This window comes from Aethina tumida, chromosome 3 (assembly GCF_024364675.1).
Source record: "Aethina tumida isolate Nest 87 chromosome 3, icAetTumi1.1, whole genome shotgun sequence".
In the NCBI taxonomy this organism is placed as follows: Eukaryota; Metazoa; Arthropoda; class Insecta; order Coleoptera; family Nitidulidae; genus Aethina; species Aethina tumida.
The window spans coordinates 18,011,326-18,033,985 of NC_065437.1; the positions used below are offsets into that span (position 1 = coordinate 18,011,326).

Consider the following 22,660-nt stretch of genomic DNA (forward strand, 5'->3'; position numbering starts at 1 on the left):
TATAACTTCATATTTTCCTCGGGCGTTCTGGTTTTTAGGTACACCTTTAATTATTGAAAAGAATGTTGTAATCAGCTTCCATTCTATTACGTTACGAACATCATTTTGCCCTAGTAACATTATCGTGAGAAACGCCAAAGGTTTTTTAAATTCTATTAATTTTCCCAAGATGGCGAGAGACTTTCCCGTTAAACTGCAAGTTAAATTAAATCCATAAAATTGTTTCTTCCCGGGAAAAGTTATGGAGAACTCTTTATGCAACACTGTTAGCGCTTCATTATTATCATACTGTTTAAGACTGTGAAATGCTTTACACCCATAAAAGTAAGCGAAATAAAAATGTCTGGGCAAATAAGTAAAAACAGACGGACGTGATCAGCTTCAGTGATGATCTTTTATGATTTCATTTCTGATTGGTATTTTTTGTCAGGTACAAATTGGTGTCAGCCGAGATATTTCCGTCTAATTAAATCATCATTGTATAAAACGAAATCAATTTTTATGGCGATCGACATATAAGATACTTTTGCTTTAATCCTTTTCTAATTCTTCTGACCTTTTATTAAGACACCATAAATATTTCAGATTGCACAATACAAAGATTGATTCCGTATATGGATGGTGTCGTCTATAAAAACCACGACCCCGGCATAATAAACAAGACATACTGTAAATGACCGGCGGTTAGGATCGGCTAATATTACGTAATATAGGTGTTTGTCAGGACGAAACGGCGTACAAACTATAAAAGGCCATTATACCGATCCCGCTTCTACAGGCTCTGCCTGGATTAAATGGATGTGTTCACTTCGCAGCCGCCATGCCAGAAGTTTGTTAATATTGAGAATGACTGTTAGTTTAGAGCCAAATAAGCAAACTTGGGTAGTTTATGCTCAGGTGCAAATAGCGGGGGGAAAGTCTTCAAATAAACGGTTTTTGATTAAATGAACGATACGTGTTTTTCTATTGTCAAACTGAATTCGAATGATCCAGGTCGCAAGAATAAAACGTAAACATCCAGATGGTTGTTAACTGATTTAGTTTGTGTCAGACTATTTTATCTAAGTAGCCGAAAAGGTTCTTTAAATGGAATCAGAGATTCGTCTTGAATGAACAAACCGTTTTCATGTTAAGAGCCCTTTAATATAATGCTTATTTATTCATTTATACGGATGCTTTTTTTATTACGCACTATATTTTCCTAAATGACGGGAATTATAATAAAAATACTATTAATGCGCTAAAGACTCCTGCTATAAAACATATATTCTGTTATACTCTTACTATACACACACAATGAAAGCAGAGTAATTGTATTGTAATTACATATTTTCACATTTTCCTAATTGTATAAATAAAGTCTTTGTGGATAAGATGATGATTAAGAAGTTCAAATTAGAATTACATTTACATTGGGAGTAAAGTTTATATTTTTGTTACACTGGTATTTAAATTTTAAACTATGTAGATAGTTTTAATGGTATAACTTCAAATTTCATTAGAATTTTTCAAGAATGTAAAATGTATTTTTTATGGCTTAGGTTTTGAAAACTATGTAGGTATTTCTAATTTAAACAAATTCTCCTTGGACTTGATGACGGATCTAAAGAAATACAATTTAACTAATTTCTTTAGAACCTTTTTTTCTAATTTCTTTTGACCTATTATTAAACTTTGTGCCTTTAACTAAGCTACTAATTAGAATAAATGAAAATTGGAAACTGTAATATCCAAAAATATGTTTTAAGCACACTCGAGTGACAAATTTATAAACATAAAGTGAGTTGTTATCTTTTGTAATGCGTCCTGATAATTTTGTTTAGCGTGCAAACATGGGAATTTACATCATAATTTCAAGTTTTATTCGAGCTTACCACCTGTAACACGATTTTGCTTTTACAATCGCATTACTACAAAATAAGTGCCGTAATTAATTAATATTCACGTATTCAGGTTGACCAACTTTTTTATTTTCAAACAATTTTCGAACAGAATCACTGTTAACTTGCATACATATTTAAATTAGTTGCATTGTGTTTGTTCATCGGATTGTAATTCATTTAGGCGGTTTAATTAAAATTTAAGCGTGTTGCAAGAGCAGAATTACACTTTTTTTTAATGAGTTCACCGCTTGAATTCGACCGCAATCGTTTATCATGCTTAATGCAACTTCTCTTTTGAACAAAAAGGCATTACGTTACAGACTATTTTTCACGTAATGAGTTTATAACAGCGATCGTAAATATCACTATTTAAAAATTGGTTGGTACCAAAGTATCAATGATAAAAAAGTTTATGTTTCTAAATAAAACAAAAATATCTTAATGAAACACATGCACAAATAACAATTATTCTTATCTTTTTGCTTTGTTTTTGTGCTGAAGGCAATTCATCATAGGACTTATCTGAATATTATTTTCATTTTATTACATCACTTAAAATATCAAAATCAAATAAAGATAGAAAAAGGACTCAAAATGCAGTACATCCAGAATTGATCATTTATAAAGATCCATTTATAAAGATCCATTTGAAAAACGAAGTTAATGTCATTTCCGTTTGAACAGGGAGTGACAGTACATTGAAAATATTTTAATCTCAAAATTTTAGGTTGGATGGAGATTTTTATAGGTACTCTGTCATTGAATGTTGTGGATAAAAAATTATTTCGGCTTCTTTCAATTACTTTTTTAATTAGACTTTCTTGTGAATTATATCAAGAGTTTGCGATGACACAATAGTCACCTATCAATAGATAGAGAATTCGTTATTTTGGATTACGTGAGAAGCCGTGGGAGTTTCCCGATCCCGGTAGTTTAATAAAACGGCCGAAACTCCATTTAAATTTCGTATGAATGCTTTTTATTCTCGTCCTCTAAAGAGATTTAAAAATCCCCTTCGTTTAGTCGTAAACGTTTTGGCAAATTTGATATTGTCTGTCGGAAAGCGAGCGGGATATTAAATAAAAAGCGCCGGTGTTATTAAATAGAAGCACATCATTTCGCAAATTTACGAAGCCAATAACAAGGGTAGCGCAGACGCTCATAATCATAACAGCGCACAGGTTGCGATAATGCGGAGACTCTCCTTTTCTCCCGGCCCGTTCGCGCTTCTCCTTTTCCTCGAGTCCCGTCGCGGTTTTGCACGTTGTCTCCGCGGTAAACAAAAATCGTTCGTCAAAACGCCAGAACCACGTAAAATCACCCAGACAATGGCGTACCGACTCCACGGGGACTTTATGGAGATATTAACGGGTCAAAGGCGCCGCTGCAAATTAAATTCGCACGCCGAAAAGTTTCCAGCCACAGTCAACTGGGCTATGATGTTAGTATTAGCTTGGTTAATAAGCTGCCAGTGTGTACTATAATGGAAGAACCCACTTGAATTTGTTGGTGTTAATTAAAAAATTTTTAGCAGGCCATTAATCATCGTTGAGCGTGTCTCTGTTCCTGCTAGATTAATTAATTGCTGATGAATTAAGCGGTGATTGTAATGGTGATGATAAGATATTTTAAGCACACGAAGTCATCATTTAAGCACTCGGGAGACTAAAACTGCTAAATGATGTTCATATACTGTATTAACAATACAAAATTAAATTTTAGGAGGTCAGACTGTCAAAGAAGCTTTATGTTATTATTGTATACATTTAATTAGCTAAAAGTCAAACTAGGTTTATTAAACACAAAGGTTTTTGCATATAATATGAACTAAAAGACTAGTTTTCATATAAAACATTTTTAAATGTATGTTTTATTTACATTACTTAATTTTCTTTCCATCAAAACCTAGCTGTTGAAACCGACTTGCTTACTACCAACAGCTGACACTCAATCCACTAAATGGAGATTCACGTCTGGTACGTTCCCTGCCAAGACGGATCTCAGTGCCTTTTCACGTTTTATCGTCTGCCGGAAATCTTGCATTGTAAACAACGGCCTGATTCAGGAATTAAGGGGATGCTCAGTCTCGACGTATTGCATAAACGGGAAGCTGGATGCAGTTTACGGCGGCGCCGGCAATTCGCACTAGGTGGGTGCACTGTGTTACGAAATTACAATGGACTTGCTGATACGGCCAAATTGAAATTTACGTATTACGGGTTAGTCGGGAACAATTCGTCGGGGAATTTTCCAGCCTGTAATGATGGTCTGCGTATGCGGTTTTCAAACGAACAGAACTTTAATCGGATTCGATGGTTTTTGGGGGAGTTTAACCGGTTTCACACTGACCAGAGAGTCTGCACGAAGTTTGTTATGATATTTGTTAAGTAATTTGCACATTCCCCATATAAATGTTTTTATCCTCATTATTTTCAACTTCATTTTCTGGCACAACTCGAAACTTTAACTTTACCATTTAATATCAAATTTTTAAAATTTTTTATGCATATCTATATAATAAATAATTGTATCAAACTTATATTTCAACGAAAATGAATCGTCATTGAGGATATAACAAAATTTTTTGAAAAGGGTAAACATGCTTTGGGTGTGTCACTGTGTCGTTCTTACTGTTGGTAGTTCCTGTAAGACATTTCTTATGAATCAGAACTTTTGTTGGGTTATTTCTTTTCAAATATCGTGTCACGAGTAGCTTGGGGTTGACTAAAGTGATGATGCAACGATAATTCGTCGGCATTTTTCCACTTTTTCCTCATACCCTCGTTTTCCCTTATCGACGTTAATCTTATGCGTTCGCAGTGAGTCAGCGGTGTGCAGCGTGTTTCCCCCCAACAGGGCTGACGCACCGGCTCGGTTTCAGTATTGTATCGATTTCGTGGGGACTCCCTCAAACGTGCAATCCCTAACCAACGACACAATGATCCAGATTGTGCAGTCGCTAGATCCGTATCGTGCTTCCAGGGATACGTGATACGCACGTTACATGATTAATTAATTTTCCTGTGTTTTGTTTGCTCTTGATGGAGTAAGCTTGAACAGTGGCCAGCAAAATATCAAAGTATTTTTGCAGTATTAATTAATGTTTACTAAACTCGCTGTTTTATTCAAATACATTATCATTTAGTAAATGTAAAATTTGTTATTAAACTAACTGAATCCTTTTTATATAAAGACTGGAAGTTTGAATTACACTCTACCTACACAGTTTGAAACTGGCAAATGCAGTTTTAAATAGAAACCAGATAGGGAATTCATATTTCAATTACTGCAACTGTAATTCATTAAACGTAGAATGAAATGCGTATATATGCGATGCTCAGGCAATAAATTTGTTTATTAAATTAACCTTGTTCCATTGTGTTTGTTTTGAAAAGTCCTACTTCACCGTGAGAACTTTTATTTTTTATTGTTATCACTGGAAACGGAGATGAAACCACCCACTGAGTAAATTTTATGGTAATACTTGCATTTGCAGTTTTAGTTACTTTAAAACACAATGATTTATAAAATGCTTGATTTCTGTCCATTCCTGCCTAATTAATTTCTTTACTGTTATATAGTAAAAACGATTGGTCGCAGACACTTGAATAAAAAAGATATATTTCTAGTTCTCATGTTAATTTGACACCCTCTTTCAAAAATCGTCACTAGTTAGGCTATTTTGCAGAAGCTTGTTTCTTAAGCACTATCATTGCTATCAATCGACTTTGCATATCGCTCATTAATTTCCACGCCAGAAGTGCACCATTCCCTAATTACGCCACGTAAATCCCGTTGATCTTTTAATCCTCTGGCATAATTCTCGCTTTCGCCTGCACGCACGTCAATCGTGGCGGTAGGTCACAACTGGGGGGAAAATGGTGACTCATCGAGAATGGCGTGGAGTAAGGATTCATCTGCTCCCCTTTTATGGGAGGGGGGTTTTCTGTGCAGATAAAGCCCTCCCCCAGAAAATACAATTATGGCTTTATTTTTATGCAAATGCAGCAAACGAACGGCCGTTTAGGGACGAGGCAAATCGGCTTATTTGCTGTTACCAACCGGCACTTGGTACAGTTTTAAACTCAACAGATATGTTCCAGGAAGAGATCAAGCTTAAAATAACACAGATCTGGTTCAAGTGAGATTCGAATCGATATCGAGTAGACAATGGGCACAACGGAAAGTACATAATGGCTCAAATAACTGTTCCATATGAAATATAGACATACAAAACGACCCAATAATACATATACAACATGAAAAACAACATAACAATGGGGCTTTTTTGCGGTGCAGTAAATTTTCCGACAGCGGGAAACGCACTTTTTTAATTTATGCTCTGTGAATATTATTTATGCGGCTATTTATATGATAAAATGTAGCTGCAATCGTACGGCGAATTATCGAAGCGTGAAAAGTACTTTTCCACTGAATTCTGGAATAGTATTAGTGCGAAAATGTCAGCAGGAAATACTGACATTATTCATAGACATAAAAATTTAATATGCACCCGAATGTTTTGCCTCACTTCATTCAGCAGACTCCACAATTATGAAAGTACGAAAATAAAAATTAATAGGTGGATTTATTGGTTGGATAGACTGGCGAACAATTATTTAATTTGCGTCATTTGATTTATCGTCGAAAGATGTGCACAACCTACACCATTGTTAAAAAACAGATAATCGACAGGAAACTGTTAAAATGTTTATGGCCATTGTCTTATAACATGTGTTTTATTTTGTGATAAATTTACGACTACTTACATGTAGTAATAATACCTTCTAAATTAATGATACAATTAATGAAAAACATTAAACCATAATAAAATTTTAAACAGTTTGTCGTATAATGAGAATTATTTTAACGTATATGTCAGGATAGAATTTTTACTCCACACGTAATAAATTTCCTCGTATAATGTACTTTTGACTTAAAAATAATTAATACGTATGTAATTGGAATTTATAATGTAAGTGTGAATACTTATTAAAAAGCTATCTCTATTTTATAAACGTTGCACACCTTTATACTACATGTTTATTTTATTTACAATCATAATGCGAATAAATATATTGCAAACATTATTAATAATTTACATCAGTAAAATTTAGATATACGTTTAAATAAACCTAAAACACACATAGTGCTTTTACATAAACTGTACATCACACTTTACAATTTTATGAGCATTTAAGTTTAATAATAATTAAATGTAACTGCAAGAAGAAAAGTTTCATCATCACAATAATAATTAAAACTCACCATGTATATATAATGTTAGTAATAATCGTTCTAAACAAATTATACTCAACCACCAAATAATTTTTCATAATTCTGCTTAGTTAATTTTAATATCAGATGCATCAGGTTTCTTAATTACATCGCCAGACATAATTAGCAATAAACCGACGAATAAATTCAATTAAAACATCAACAAGGTGTATAAAATTTCGTTCGCCACACAATTTCGTACACTTGAAAACAAGGAGTACTTCTAAGTTTTTTTTCCAAGGGGGGTAATCCAAACTCATCGTTAATACAGCCACTTTGGCTGAGTTACGGGCGGGTTTAATGAAGAAGAATGTTGGTGGAGTTCGTATGAAATTTCAATTAAACTAAAGTGACGGCCAGTTCTACCTATGTAATATTATAATTTGTTACTTAATCAAAAAGCCATACAAATCAAGGAGTTTTAAAGTTTACATTAAAATACAAATTCTTCCTTCATAAAACCGGAAACAAATATTTATAATATGATTACCGCGGAATAAATTATCTTATACTTAAATAACAGAATAACAATCCTAAATAAATTGTAAAAGAAATTGAATTTTTTAAAATGTCGTATTTATTTGAAGTAAATATAAATATCGAAACTGGCAAAACGAACTTATTTTGTTATTTTTCCGCATTTCAACTTGTTCAGATCTCTTCAAAGACCCGTAATATTCCCCATAGGGCAGCCGTTATTAGTAATCACCGATAGGAAATGAGATCCGTTGATGTCGTCGCGAAAACTTCGCCCAAAAGTTTTCTATTATATCTGTCGAAAGACAGAACATCTTAACTTCGAGACTTTTATCGTTGAAAAATGCAAAACGAGAATTTCCGATGCTCAAACAATGCGACGAGTTTTTATTACTGTCGAATACGAATTGCGCGGGGAATCAAATGAAAAATAAAGGAGAGACCGACTTTTGTTCATACGTAATTGCAACAAAAATGAATTTTAATTAGAAAACAAAAGTAGTTAAAATAGCGTCAAGTTAATAACAGCGTTTTAGGAATGAAAGATTAAGCATAATCGTAAGTTAAATTCTCGACAGATAATCCCAGACTCTTATCTGCAAATCTCTAACGGCGGGAATGAACTTAAGACGGGCACACACAAAAAAAACTTCCACAGTTTAGATTAGCCTCGTAACTTGCAAATTACCGAAACACACAGAGATTTTGTCTTATTTATACTTCATTTAGAGAACGAGTCAGCCGTGCTAATTTATGTTTTTGTACATAATTTTGTGCTAACGTTCAAGCTGTATTACCCTGGGGAATTAGAGGACTACAGTTTTTGTTCTAACCGGGATGTATATTGTTTAACGTGTTACTTAAATTGCCCACAAGCCTAAATTTAAATTGTTAATTGAAACAACACAAGTTCTCTTGCTGATTATACACATTTACATCTACAACCACCATTTCTAACTAAAACATTATTAATCTTTAAGAAATAAATTCTCCCGTTCACATAAATATAATATTACGGACTTCTAGAAGATGGTGAATAGATAATATAACACATTGTACAATAAGTTAATGAGAGTGTCGTTTAGATAAAACTAATTCAGATATGTAAAAACGTAACTTATTAATTATCCGTCAAACAAAACAAAAACAAAACTATGAATTAAACATAAACTGACTTTTATCGTTGTTTTCAAACAAACAACGTTTAAAAATAGCTATGCCAGATTAGCAAGGTCGTGCATATTAAATTACTTATAACAGTTAATTGACATAAATAATGATCTTATTATTTACGAACAGATTACGATTGTAAGCCAACCATTGTTGTGTAGATTAGCATTTCTTTTACGTTTTATTGAATGTGGGATTTTGATTATGTTATTGAACGATACGGTGCGTTATTGTGCAATGTGAATTGATCAATTTTAAATTTATGTTGAGTTTTCTTTCATTTACTATTAATTTCTTTTCTATAAAAGCAATATTCAGTTTTTAAGATGGCTGATATGAGTCTTGAAACATCTGACTTATCAGAAAAAACATTTTTTTTAATTTTTAATTAAAGATACTGTTTAAAAATAGATAAGCTTTCCATAACATAAAATGTTTTGATCATTTGCAACAGCTACATTGACAGTTTTTTAATACTCTTTTAATCACGAAAACTGGGCAGGGTAAGGCAGAGGTAGAAAAAAGTTAATATGGACCTAAAGGGGGAAGCAGAAATAAGGTGGGATGAATCGTGAAGAATTTCAGGTATACATGGCTAATTGGATTTAGATTATAATTCTAATTTGACCCCCAAATCTTCATTTCTACTTAAGAATATAGAAATGGAATTATGTTAAATTCAATCAGTTTTTATATAAAATATTAGAGCAGATCAACGAATCTGAGGATATTTTTTGCAACACGATTTGACTTAAAAGAAAATAGATATTTTTCTCCTATTTTACATAAAAAATATTTTTTTCTGTATTAGCATATAGTCCATCCACTATTAGTTTCTGACCACCTAGTACTGAATTATAGTAAGTATTGCATAGTACCGCTATTTTTATCAGCAGACAAGTAATTAAATACATATTAAACAAAAACATTATCCATTGTTTATTCACAGTGATTGCGCATGAAAATTCTTTTTCCATGTTTTCCCGCCATGACAGTTGATATATTAACAAACCGGCCGTCATTTAAAACGCATTCGTAACTATAGATCAACCCGTTCCGATGCGATGCATGTGTATTAATATTATTGTAATGTATGCGCGTGTTCGTGTGGGCAGTGATCTCCTTTTATGGAAACTGAACCAGGGGGACCGGGCCCCGCCGATTCCATTGGCCCACGGTGCAATCAATCCGGTGAATTGTTGATAGGTGTATGACAGTTGTGAGCAATTGTTTAATGCACTTATTACGTAATCCGTATGGCGCGGTGCGTTATTAAATGTCGTCAAAACGCATAAATTATCGCGTGATTTTGTAATTACGGCCGTCGAAAACTATTAATTTTAAATTTTGAACCGGATCAGTCGATGGTTATTACCCCCTTAACGGTCTCTGTTAATTAATAATCCATATTGTCCGGACGATTTTATTCAGTGTATTCAGTGTATATTCAGTGTATCATGGATTTTATTGGCATATTGATAATGTTAAATATTTCAATAACAAAAATTAACTGATCATCTTTTTAACGTTTAGCTGACATCAGATATGGCTAATCAAAAATCAATACGCGAGAGATAAAATGTGATTTGGCCTTGTGTGCGGTTGCGGTGGACCTCGTTAATTAAAAACAATAAACCTGGTCCGTATTATATGCAAACAAACCCAGACACAATCGAAATGCGAGACGCCGCACCTTTTTTGTACACGGGTGTGCAGTCTGTGCACGACGATAATGGAAAACAGTCGTCGAGTTAACTCTTTTTATTCCTGAAAATTTGTTGAAAATAAAATGATAAAAAATCCGGTAAAAAAACACAATGGACTGCAAATCACTACTTTTTCCTAATGGGTATGAAGTCTCTTTAAATAATTTCTAAATCTAAAATTTACAAAATAATATCAAAAAACACCCAATTTTTGTTCTACATTTAGAAAAAAGATCTAATTTATAAAATATATTTTTCCTTTCAAAAATATTTGTCATATTCCATATTATCAATGAATTATTACAGTAAATTCTAACAGCAATTAATAGTTCAAGAAAATATCGACTGTAAACAACCATTACCTCATACGGGTTGTAAAACACACTCTCAAGTCATTTCGTGGCTTTCCAAACCACTCGTAAATTTTCCCGTTGTAATTTTACGTCTCGTGAAATTTTCTCGAAACCAGACAATTTTAATAGAAGGATAATAAAACAAATTTATTCATGGGACTTTTAAAAAACAAACAAAATCAACAAAACACATTTTCTCTCGCATAATTTTGTAGATGTTATATTTCGATAGACCTTTAGCATATTGACACACATTTGGAAAAATAACTCGTTTTCGAATCAATCTTCGTGGAAAATCATATTGATTGGCTTCCAGGCGCGATTTCCCGCGGAAATTGGAAAGTGTTTCTAATTCGACCCAATTTAATTTGCAGTTGATTTTCGCCAAAGGCAGAAATGGAATTATTACCCAACCCTTACACATAATGATTATGATGCGTATCGGAGAGTAATTAATGACAAATTAAAAAGGAGATGGGTTTTCGTGTCCTCATCTGGTATAAATATAAACGGATGTGTTAAAAATTTACCAGTTATAATTGAAAATATAACTTCTACCTGTCCGTTAAATTGGAAATATTTAAACAAATGCATTTTTTATCATTTCAGATTACTTGTAATTAAAGCGGTGTAATGGTCAGTTACAATCCAACGTTCTAATGGCTAGTTGACGTGAAGTTGGGGTAATATCAAAAAGTTTACATATTTTTTGCCTCGTTTGTAAGATAGCCGTGTAATTACAGCGCCGATTTCCATATTAAAGTGAACATGAAACCAAACGACACACAATTGTGGAATTATCAAGTGTAATGAGAGCTGCAGAGGAAAGGTTCAATTTTAACGTGCACTCATTTCAACTAAGCCAAACTTTATTCCAGACCCCTTTTTTGCCGGTTACTGTATTGCTCTCATAACGATTGATAATCGTGTACGTGTGGGTACATCCTTATCTTTTAATCCCTGGGATTCCCGACTGGATACGATGAGTGTCTGCTCATTTACATCCACCGATTATACAGGCTTACAGCACGATATAAAACAGATGGAGATGTTGGATGGGGGGCTTAGCGCCGTTTCTTATTACGCCAATTTACTGTTGCCCGGCCTTCAAATGGGACGTGCTCTTCTTATCGCGGTCCCGGAGGAAACCCCTAGTCTTTGGCGGGTAATTTTAAAAAGGAAAAAAAACGGTTTCGTGTTTCTAATTTTAAAATACAAAGAAGACAAGTCTTCACTGTGTACTTTTATAGAATTTATTCTAATCTTAACTGATAATTGATAAAAGTTTTTTACATTATTTTTAAATCAGGGATATTTAATTTCAATTATTGTACATTTTAAATTTATTATTATCCAAGGTGAGTATTTTAATATAATTTCCTCTACTTTGCTCTAATTCACAAAAGGCTTTGATTTTGTAAGAGATTTTTTCTTTAATTCCAAAATAGGAGTGTTTAATTAAATTACTGAATAAATTGTTATTGTTCAAGGTAATCCATATGCATTTTTAATTAATATTTACAATAAGTAAACGTTCATTTTTGTTTGTATATACATATGAACAGATAAACAGATAAATATCTTACACTGTTCACTTTTCATGTAATCAAGGCTAATGCTCAATGACCTACAGACAATTAAGCCGTAATTAAAAACCATTGTTCGTGTTCAGACATCTCACCTTGTCAAAAGATCGATTTATGCATCGTTTTTTGCTCAATTGCAATTCATATTGTGCAGATCAACATCTCGACATTTGCATCTGAAAAATGTCCAATGTTAACACGTAGGTTCCCCGTATAAATAATCCGAATGCATCGGGATACGCGAAACGAACCAAACGCACGATATTCAATCGTTACATGAATACGAACGACCTGAATTGTTCGGATTTATGAATCGAAAACAAGGTTTCCCAAGGTATCATGTTCGCAAACGTGACAACACAAAAATTTACATAAACAAATGTCCCGCAATACGTTACGGCAACATTTCGTCCCGTTTCCTCGAAAACATCATGTTACGTAAATTGAAACGGCGGATCAATTATTTTTTTTTTTTCTACTTTTTGAGCGTGATCAGCGCCCGTAAATTATATGCGTGGGCGTAATCTGAGCTTTTATTCGGGGAATTATTTGTGAGAAAGAAGAAAACTGCAAACAAAAGCCGAATTAAGGAATCCACCTGAAACTTAATTGAATCGTATTCTTTGTGGATATCAATTACTCATTATATTCCCGGACACAATGCATTAAAAGAATAATTAATTGATAAGCTCCGCCAAAAAGAATATTTAATTGCTACTTAAAAATCTCTTCAATAATTCAATACGTGCGCGAGCGTCGTTTAATGGATGCTTCATTGTTAGGAAACTCCATCGGATTACTTGTCATTAGCGTAATTCGAGGACAAACAAGTTTAAGTAGAGTATTTTAAAATATGTATACTGTTATTTGATTGCTTGAATGACTCATTATATTTTTAAATGACTCTTACCCTTTAATTGTTGGCGATTTTGTACTAACCTGCAAAATAAGGAAAAATAAAATTAATTATACATAATATCAGGATTTAAAAAATAACAAAAAAATGGTTTTTATTAATATAATTTATATAATAATTTCAGCCTTTGAAAAATGAATGGTTAATTGTAGGTTAGGTTTAATATCGTTATTATCTTTTGAGTCTATCAATGTCGAATTTTCTAAAACAAAAAATAATTTTTATTTGAATGAATGCTAAAATATACTGTTAGTATTCTATTACTGTTGCCTTTTTAATATTTCAAAAAAAAACTCATAGCTACAACACTTTAATAGATTTCGAATCTCCTAGAATACAACACAATCCTTCAGACCTCTCTTAGAAATGTGAAAATACATCAAAATTATAGGGTTATAAGTATCTTAAAGGTACTTTAAGTTCAATAAATGGACAAATTTATCAGAAGTTTAAAGGCGCTTTAGACAGACATTATATAACCAATTTTGAAACTTAAAAGTACTTTAACTTTAAAAAGCTTGCGTTATAAATACCATATTTTATATTATTAAATGTATATATTTAATCTTTGCTATGACTAAGTTTAATTTCAGCAATTCGAAAAGTTAGGAGATTGTTTCCGTTAAATCAAATAGCTATAAAACAAGTCTCCTGTGACGCCGCCATGGGTGACATGGTTGATATAAATTCAGGGATGTCTACAAAGTCAGTGATGTGAGTTGACAATAGCGTCCAACGAATTCCTGACTCTAAAACGGCAACGAATTGTGGCCGCGGAAGTGAAAGGGTTGACTCTGACGTTGCATTTCCCAGTCGGGAAATTAAGGGCTGTAACTGACAGATTTTAATTATTATTGATTTGGTAGTTGTTTGATTTTATTCGGCATCCTGGCATTTTATCCTCTTCGTCTCTTTCGCACACAAAAATAATAAAAAAAACGTTCAATTTCAACAGTCGATTTATTTCAATTTGCCGAGGGTAGTTAGCTATGAAAGCCAAATCGGATCGACAATATCTTTGCAAATTAAATTCGCTTACGTTGAAAACTTAAATTTTTATGCGGTCTGAATCGGGACGGTTATTAAAGCAGACATACACTTAGATTTTAAAAGCATACTGAACTTTTTTATCGATATTACACCTTAATCGTTCATGTAACCTGGGAAGGGCACTAATCGAAAAATTAACAAGATGGAACATTAAAGCGTTTTCGTATAGGCATTAAAAGTTTCATAAAATTTAAGGAAAAATAAATGGAAACCAATATCAATTTCAAAAATACGGAAATCCGCTTGTGAAACATGAGAGTATTGTAAATGAATAAAGACATCATATCAGAATTATGAACAAAAATATAACAAGATAAATCATAGACGTTAAAATTTCATAAAATTCAAGAAAAAATGAATAAAAACCATGTGCAAATAACAATATGGGAACCTACTTCTAAGATACAGGAGTACCGAAGATCAATAAAGTAATCATAATCATAAGTTATAGAACAAAATTTTCTAGTAGTTATTCACGGCTCATAAATTTCTTTCGACGTTGAATATGTATTCGGGCCTTTTTTCGGGATCCCCACGGACACGAACAGTCCCAATCTCCAAATGGCGCATATTGAAAAAATATATTTCGAACAAGAGCACCGAGACGAGGGGGGTGGCCATTGAAAAGGTCCGCCCCGCACAAATTTCTTGACCCGTGGAGGAATAATTTGTCATGAGGTACGAGGCAGACGAACTTTTGCGCATTTATTCTTTCGGTATCGACGCACTTAGTAAATCATACCCGTCTCGTCCAGGAGGCAGGGTTTGAGGTCGCCGCTCGTTTGTTTTACCGTTTTTGCACATTTTATTATTGTTTTCAGTTCGGAGCCGGCTCTAATGCTTTCTCTAAATTGCCCCCCGAAAGCCGTTTGCTACGAAATTATGACAGTCCGAATCCGCAACTTTTTTTTTTTTTTTGTTCGGGCGGACAGATGCGGCGACCGTGTTTCGTGCGGTTTTGTTCGTCGGTCGGAGAATTTTGGTAATGGATTTATAATTTCGGCGGGCGACGCGTCGCATCACTGGCCGCAAACTTTTTGCTCAGGGAACTACTTTTTATTGGCCATTAACGAAGAGAAATATTACTTGAACCTATTTAAATTTTAAATATTATAAACATTTTATTCAGCATTGTCAATTATCTGTAAATAAAGAAAATTTTTGCAATCTCCACTTTTACACAAAAAGCTATTACATGTTAATAACAATATTCTACTTAACAGTTTTTGTATCAATTAGTCGGATAATTAGTTTTAAAAAATTAACTTAAAAAAGTAATACAATGTGTCAGCAATCAACATGTGTTCACACAATCTGTGAGTCAATTCATATCTCTATATTTATTTTTTTTATACTCTATAAAATAATTTGAATAAATAGTTTCCAAAGCTATTTAATGAGAAGCACCCCCCAATAGACCCTTTTGGTCTATATAAACAAAAGTACAATATTTGGGCAACCAAAAAAGAAAAAAATAGAAAAACAAGAGAGAGATGAAACAAAGTTTCTTGTCATGTACAATGCAAACGACTCTACACAAAGAAGTGGACGAATTAAGGAGTGCGTGGAGAAGTAACGTAATTTATTTAACCAATTTAACTAAATTATTACACCAAATTCCATAAAAAGTGCGTCCCGCGTTAAATAATCAACCGACTACAGAGTTACGCCATTTCTACCCACGTTAATACCCACCCAATTAGTGGTTGTAAGAACTCAAACTCATTCAAGGACTGTACACTTCTGACTCCAGTGTTTCGTAACAAATACGACCCTGGGGTATAAAATTGCGTGAGTCTTACCAAATAAATGTTTTTGGCTATGCCGTGGCGGGTTTTATGTACACATGTCGACGCATCTTCTAATTGGGATAGGTTAGGGTCTGGGAAAAAATAAAGGGGGATTCAGAGACGAATCACTGATGAATTTTTTTTATGATGTAATTGGTCAAACACCAAAATCGTTACTAGATCAGCGTACTGTATGACTTAACACAGGGTGTATAATTAGCCATCGCCGTAAAACTGGCTGTTTGAATCCGGATTAATTAAATTCGAAACCGTATCGCATCATCGCGTCAGTAACAGTACATTGTGTTGTCATATTTGCATAGATACTGTCTGCTCCACTGCCAACCTAGTAACAAGTCTCGATCTCTCACATTTTACACAAATAATGCTAATTATAGAACAGCGACGAGTTCAACGACATCTTAGTGCATTCGAAATGTTTACAATCGCTGTCAATATTTGGTTTTTTGGTATAAATAACTGTTACCGGCGGGCAAATATGCACGCATCCAATTTATTTGGAACACAACGGTTAGTGGATGGTAATTGGGGTTTATTGCGTTAGTTTTTCATCAATATGTAAATTGTACTAATCACTATGAAAAACGTTTGTACAACTAGCAACTAGTGTTAATTATAAGTCAAAAGCTTTTCAAAGGCGATTGTTTCACTGAGTGGTGTGTTTTAGCTTCATTCAGACACTATTTTAAATCAAAATCACGTTTACAGTTTCACACTTGTGTTACTTCGGCGATGTAATTGCAGACTCATTGTCTAGTGTTTTTGTTTTTTTCAATTTCCTCTCCAATATCAAAAAAAAACCTGAAAATTCCGCACCGGTGTAGCCTGGTGACGGACGTGTTGGTGCTGTGCATTTTGCGTTATCACGTCCAGATTCCCGGCACGTCCTCCGTCCGATTGTCACAGTATCTGTTGTCGAGCTCTCTTCCACCCCTTCAATTCTATAATGCGTTTGATTTCCTCAGTCTCGAAATCGTGTCATGTCAGACGTTTTTTTATCACTGGTTTTTTTCTACCTTCCTGCAATTCTTTTATTTCGCGAACAGCTTTAGCCGAATCGGAGGTGGACTAACTGGAAAAAGAACCGGCACAAAAAAGCCGAAGACGTACAGCCGGAATACCGAAACGACACAATACTTATAAAACAACGTCGGTGGAGGATTTGAAACTAGAACTTTTCGACTTAAACTTTATTTTGATATTGGAGTTGTCCAAGTCAGATTGCTAGATTTATCATACTGTTCCGTCGACCGTAAAATCGAACATCCCCAACGTCTCTTGAATTAAATATACAAACTTGTGGTATTAATATATTATTACCTTTCTTGCCATATTGATCCCGACTTGTAATCCCCCAAAGAGCATTAAGTTTGTTTATACGTCTGCTCGAACCCGGTATTTTCTATTTTATGAGGGAATAATTAAAATAACATCGCCCCCACAATGCGTTTTATAGATAACTGTACCAACTCCAACATTAATTGCAAGACCGCAGTCATCATTCTAATGCACCGATCCCCGTTTAATTAAAACTGAAAATCAACCGTGCACAACAGGCAGCAGTACAGAACGGCGTTGTGGCAACAGCGACGTTGGGAAGTGCGTGAGGCAGAAATCGGCGTTGGGTCGTCGGGGACCTACCCCATCATCTGATGCGTTATCCGAAGCCATCCAATCCGAGCCACGCACAATGCGTTCCGCTGTTGCTGAGCGCCGCGTTTCGGGGGGGCCTCCCCCAACTTGCAATCGTTGATGCCCGACGTCGCGACGCCGCCCGATGCACGTTTGGACGTTTCACGTTCACCGGAATTAGTCCCCGCGGTTGCGTTTGTGTAATGCATGCAGGATTAAAATGGGTTGAATTTATGCTGGGCAATATTTATCTTTATTGGCGAAGAGTTTATTGCTAGTACGTACTTACCTATTAGTGCTCGGATACTACTAATAGTTACTCCAATCAATAGTTTCCTATAATTCTAAAGTATACTATCAATAATTTTAAGTGTTTTGGGGCCATTAATTTATTATTATATGCTTCACCTAACAGGTTCATCATGTTCAACATAAAATTTTGGTGGCAGATAGCTTCCATGAGTTTTACAATAATATACTGCCACTTTCGGTTCAAGTGTAATTTGCTATTATTTATAGAATTTTTTAATTCTACATAAAATTCTATCTTCAATTGTTTCTGAGATTTATTAAAATATCTGCATTACTTACAAATATAATGTCAAAGGGTTCATTTTTTGTTCACAGGTTAACAAAAGGTTGTCCTACCAAGGACCAAGGTCATTAGTGTCCGACCAGTATCAATTTTCCAAAATAATTAACTACCATTCTTCTTTTCTTCAGAGCAATACAAATAAATAAATCCAACAATATCGAAAACGAATAAAGAAACAACAAAAAAATATTACAAATATTACGTGGGTTATGCAAGTTCTCGCATAACCATACGTTCCGGAAAACCAGTTATCGGCCGCGTTTGAAAACGAAACACGAAGAAAAAAAGCACGTGGACAAAAATTCATTCTCCAGTAATTGGTTTCGTGACTTACCAGTCGGATTTGGTGGTGTCCACTTGGTTTTTGACCAGCAAAAAGAAATTACGGGCCGTATGGCCGTGACCTAGCGAATGCACCGACCGGTTTTGCGTTTTTGCTGTGGGGAGTGCCGAGTGCAGTTTGCCAGAGACGGACTCCACCGGGAGGGATCGTTTCGATCGACGAATGAACGTACGTATTTGCACTAGAAACGGTTCAGCGCAAATCACAGTTAATTCGCTGTACCGATGAGAAAAAAAAAACGCAGTTTCTGGAACGAGAAAATTGATCCCGGCCGCCATTAACTTAAATATCTCCGGCACAATAAAACTCGAACTTCCTGGTCTCCGGTTCTATTTTTTCTCTCTTTATGTACATTTCCAAGCACCAATATTGGCGCAACAAAAAGAGAAATTCCCATAACAACCATCATATTTGGCAGTTAAAGTTTCCTTATTACGCGCACTTTAACCATTGTTTGTCAAGCGAACTGGCAAACTTAGTTTTCAGGACTTTGACACTGTTTTTCTCACAGCGTCCCCGGAAAGGTAATGTAAGTAAGTTAAATATACACAAGTTTACACAATAATATCATAAATAACTAAGTAATTAATTTATATAACTTTGATAGTGATAGCACTTCAAAAATGAAAATAATTCTCGAAGCAAATAATAAACAAGTGTTTTAATTGTGGGATATCCTTTAACTGTCGTTTTATTGTAAGTACTGCGAATTTAATTATACATACTAAACAAATTGTGGTTCTGGCCAGAATTAGCGAAATCTCGTTGCTGGCGATGGTAAATTAACTCCCCGGCTACATTCAATTTGCACCTTTCCGCCGGCAACTTTCTTTCGTCGAAATAAAAACGCGATTAAATCCTCGACTTCGGGGCCGAACGTTTTAATTCCTTGCCAAGTTAACCAAATTAATGTGCGCCGATTTAAATAAACCTCCACGGTCCGTGGAAAAAACGCAGTTTATTTGGATGGAAAGTACTTTGTAATTCGCGCTAAAGGAAAGTTGTAAATGGGAATATTGAATGTCTGGCAGTGAATGCGTATTCCCGGACTATCGATCTACGACCGACCGGAGTTTATAAATTGAGTTGCACATCAGTTTTCCTCGGGCCGACGATTTAACTTCTTTAGTGCCTACCTCAAGTATTTTTCTCAACTTATTTAAATTTAAATTAACTTTTGACGTGCGTTCTTCCACCCGACATTATTTGTGCATGTAAATAACTTCAGATTTCTGTCCAAAGATTGTTAATAAATTCCGATAATATTTTTGTTTTTCCATATTTCGACGTTGTTTATTGGTTTATAAATTTAAATCATTTGTAGAGGTCAGAGCGTTACAAAATTAATAATGCAATTTTTAATTTTTATAAAAATAACAGACTAATAAATATAATTAATTTAATGGTCGAAATCAATAAAAATCAAATAAATAAATTTTGATATATTCTATAGACGGTTACATTTATTGAGTATTTAGGAAATACATAGAATTTTTTTATGTATACGTGATATAAAACATGTATTTTTAATTAAGATAAATATTTATCCACGTTATTAAAATTTACTGGTAATGTTTATATTTATTAGCATGATAAAGAACGACTTGTTTGCTTAATTAATATTGTTTATTTTTTCGATTTATTATTTTCATTTTCAAGTCAATTATCTTAGTATGATTTTATTATAAGTAGGAATGTAAAAATTATTTATCTGAATAACACGAAGTACCAATATTAATATTCTTTATTTACTGATAAAACTAAAAACTAACATTGAAAATAAAATTTATATTTAGAAATAAAATAAAAATAACTTCATGATACACATAATAATTGTTCTTATCTTTTATTTTTTAATCCGTGCCAGTCATCATCAGACTCATCTGGAACACTCATTTCCGTTACTGTAGCAAATTTTGTAAGAGTTTACCACTGTTATACTCTCGTGTTTCTTAAATTTGAATCTCCATTAAATCAGTTTTAAATTTGTTATCTCAGGATGATGGTTATATATGTCATCAAGTCTATTTTTTTAATTTGATGTCATTCAAGTTCGTATAAAATGTAAATTTACCAACTTAAATGTAAATAATGTAATATTGTATATTTAAACAATATTATTAACAAAACAACATAAATAAATAATGTAATAACATTTACATTATATTATATAATCTTAATTAAATACAGTCAATAGCCGAAGCCAAATGTGGTAAATAAATGAAATAAACTTCGAAAGATTTATTTTTGCAGTTTTTGTCAACACTGCCCTTTCTCTGCCAGTATTTACGGTTTCCTGGGCAATTTTTTCGCATCCCCTTGGCGGTCGGCCGAAGTTAAATATCTCCGTATTCGTCGCCCCCCACGCAAAACGCAGGTGAACAAAAACCCGCACCAATATTGATTATAATGAGAGGGACCTAAAACTGCGTGGGACTCGTGGGGTTGCGTAACTGCATTCTACGTATGCATCGGACCAGACGAACGCTGCGCGGGCCACGCATTTTCCACCCTGAATAAACGTGCGGCGGTTTGCGGCCGCGTTCGGGCAATCCGTTGTTTGGCGTTGGCAAACGCGAACGAAACGGAGAAATGGATTGGACGATTGATGCGTTGACATACGACTTGGGCCTGCATAAGATATGCGATCCTTCTGTGTTGGCTTTTGCAGGATGGGACTGAAGTGGCCGTTCATTTAAGATGAAAAAAGGGAATTAAGCAGTTGGGCCGTTTAAAATTGAAGCAAAATTGTCCGGGTTCATAAAAATCCAATTTAATTCCTCCATTAACACCTCGTCATGTTTTAATTTTAACATACTTCATCAACAGATAATAAAGCGTTAAATATTGCTGGGTGCCATGATATTTTATTTAAATAAGCAATTTAATTTTCTCATTATGAAAGTGCATTTCGCGTGTTGTATGTTAATAAAAGACATCCAAGCAAGACCATCGAAACAACTCATGAAACTTCAACAGAAAACCCGACAAAACGGACAGTTTTCATTTGATGAGATTCGCCATGACCACGATCGCAGCCCACTTGGTGAGTAAGTGCCATTGTCTGCGGTTTTGCATAGAATGCGCAAGCAAATAAAAAAATATAAATTTAATGAATAATGTAGACAAGTGCAGGAGGCAAAAACAATGAAGCAATCATGGTGCAGCGGGACATTATAACCGCCATTAGTCACAATTACGAGACAAAACACATTCAAATGTCACGAACCTACGACAAACGAACCACTTGTCCTCGGCGACATCCAAAATTAACAACTATGCCAAGTGTGCGTTACTCGCGATATTCAAATTTTGCTAATTGTTTTCAGCGGGGATGGAAGCTGAAAAACTCCCTAATGAAGAGGCTGGACCACAATAACTTAACTTGAACTTCCATTTCACAAGAATTATGATGTTACGTGTTATGAACCGTGAGTGTCGAGTTAAAACCATCGCGTTTATTGGCCTGATAATAATATCAATTACTTCCTTAGCACCGAAAAAAAAAACGTTCCTTAATGCCATTAATACCGTCTGCAAGAGCGTTAGAATAACGATGTTTGGCGTGCGTCTCTCGTTTTAAGTATCGCTTAACGGTAAGAACTGGCCTGCCAGTTGTAATTCCATCCAGTGAGACAAGAGGTTGGGCTCGGTCTGGCCATATAAGAAGTGAAAATAGACATAACGAGACTGGACAAGTTACGGGCACGCCGACTCTAAACAGTTACTGGGACTTCTCGAATCGCGACACAACTCAAGAATGAAAATGGTTGAAATAATTTTTTAGTTTGGTCGCCAAAAAAAACTGAAGATGCACAGTGATGAATTAACTTTTAAAAAACACCAATAAGGTTGCTAAGA

At 34.3% G+C, this 22,660-nt stretch overlaps 1 protein-coding gene across 1 annotated transcript in view; it reads right to left on the reverse strand.

The window, feature by feature from the left end:
• The window catches only part of LOC109598743 (headcase protein), a 95,781-nt gene that overhangs the window by 39,380 nt on the left and 33,741 nt on the right, over window positions 1-22,660 (reverse strand). The gene's annotated exons all lie outside the window — the stretch shown is intronic.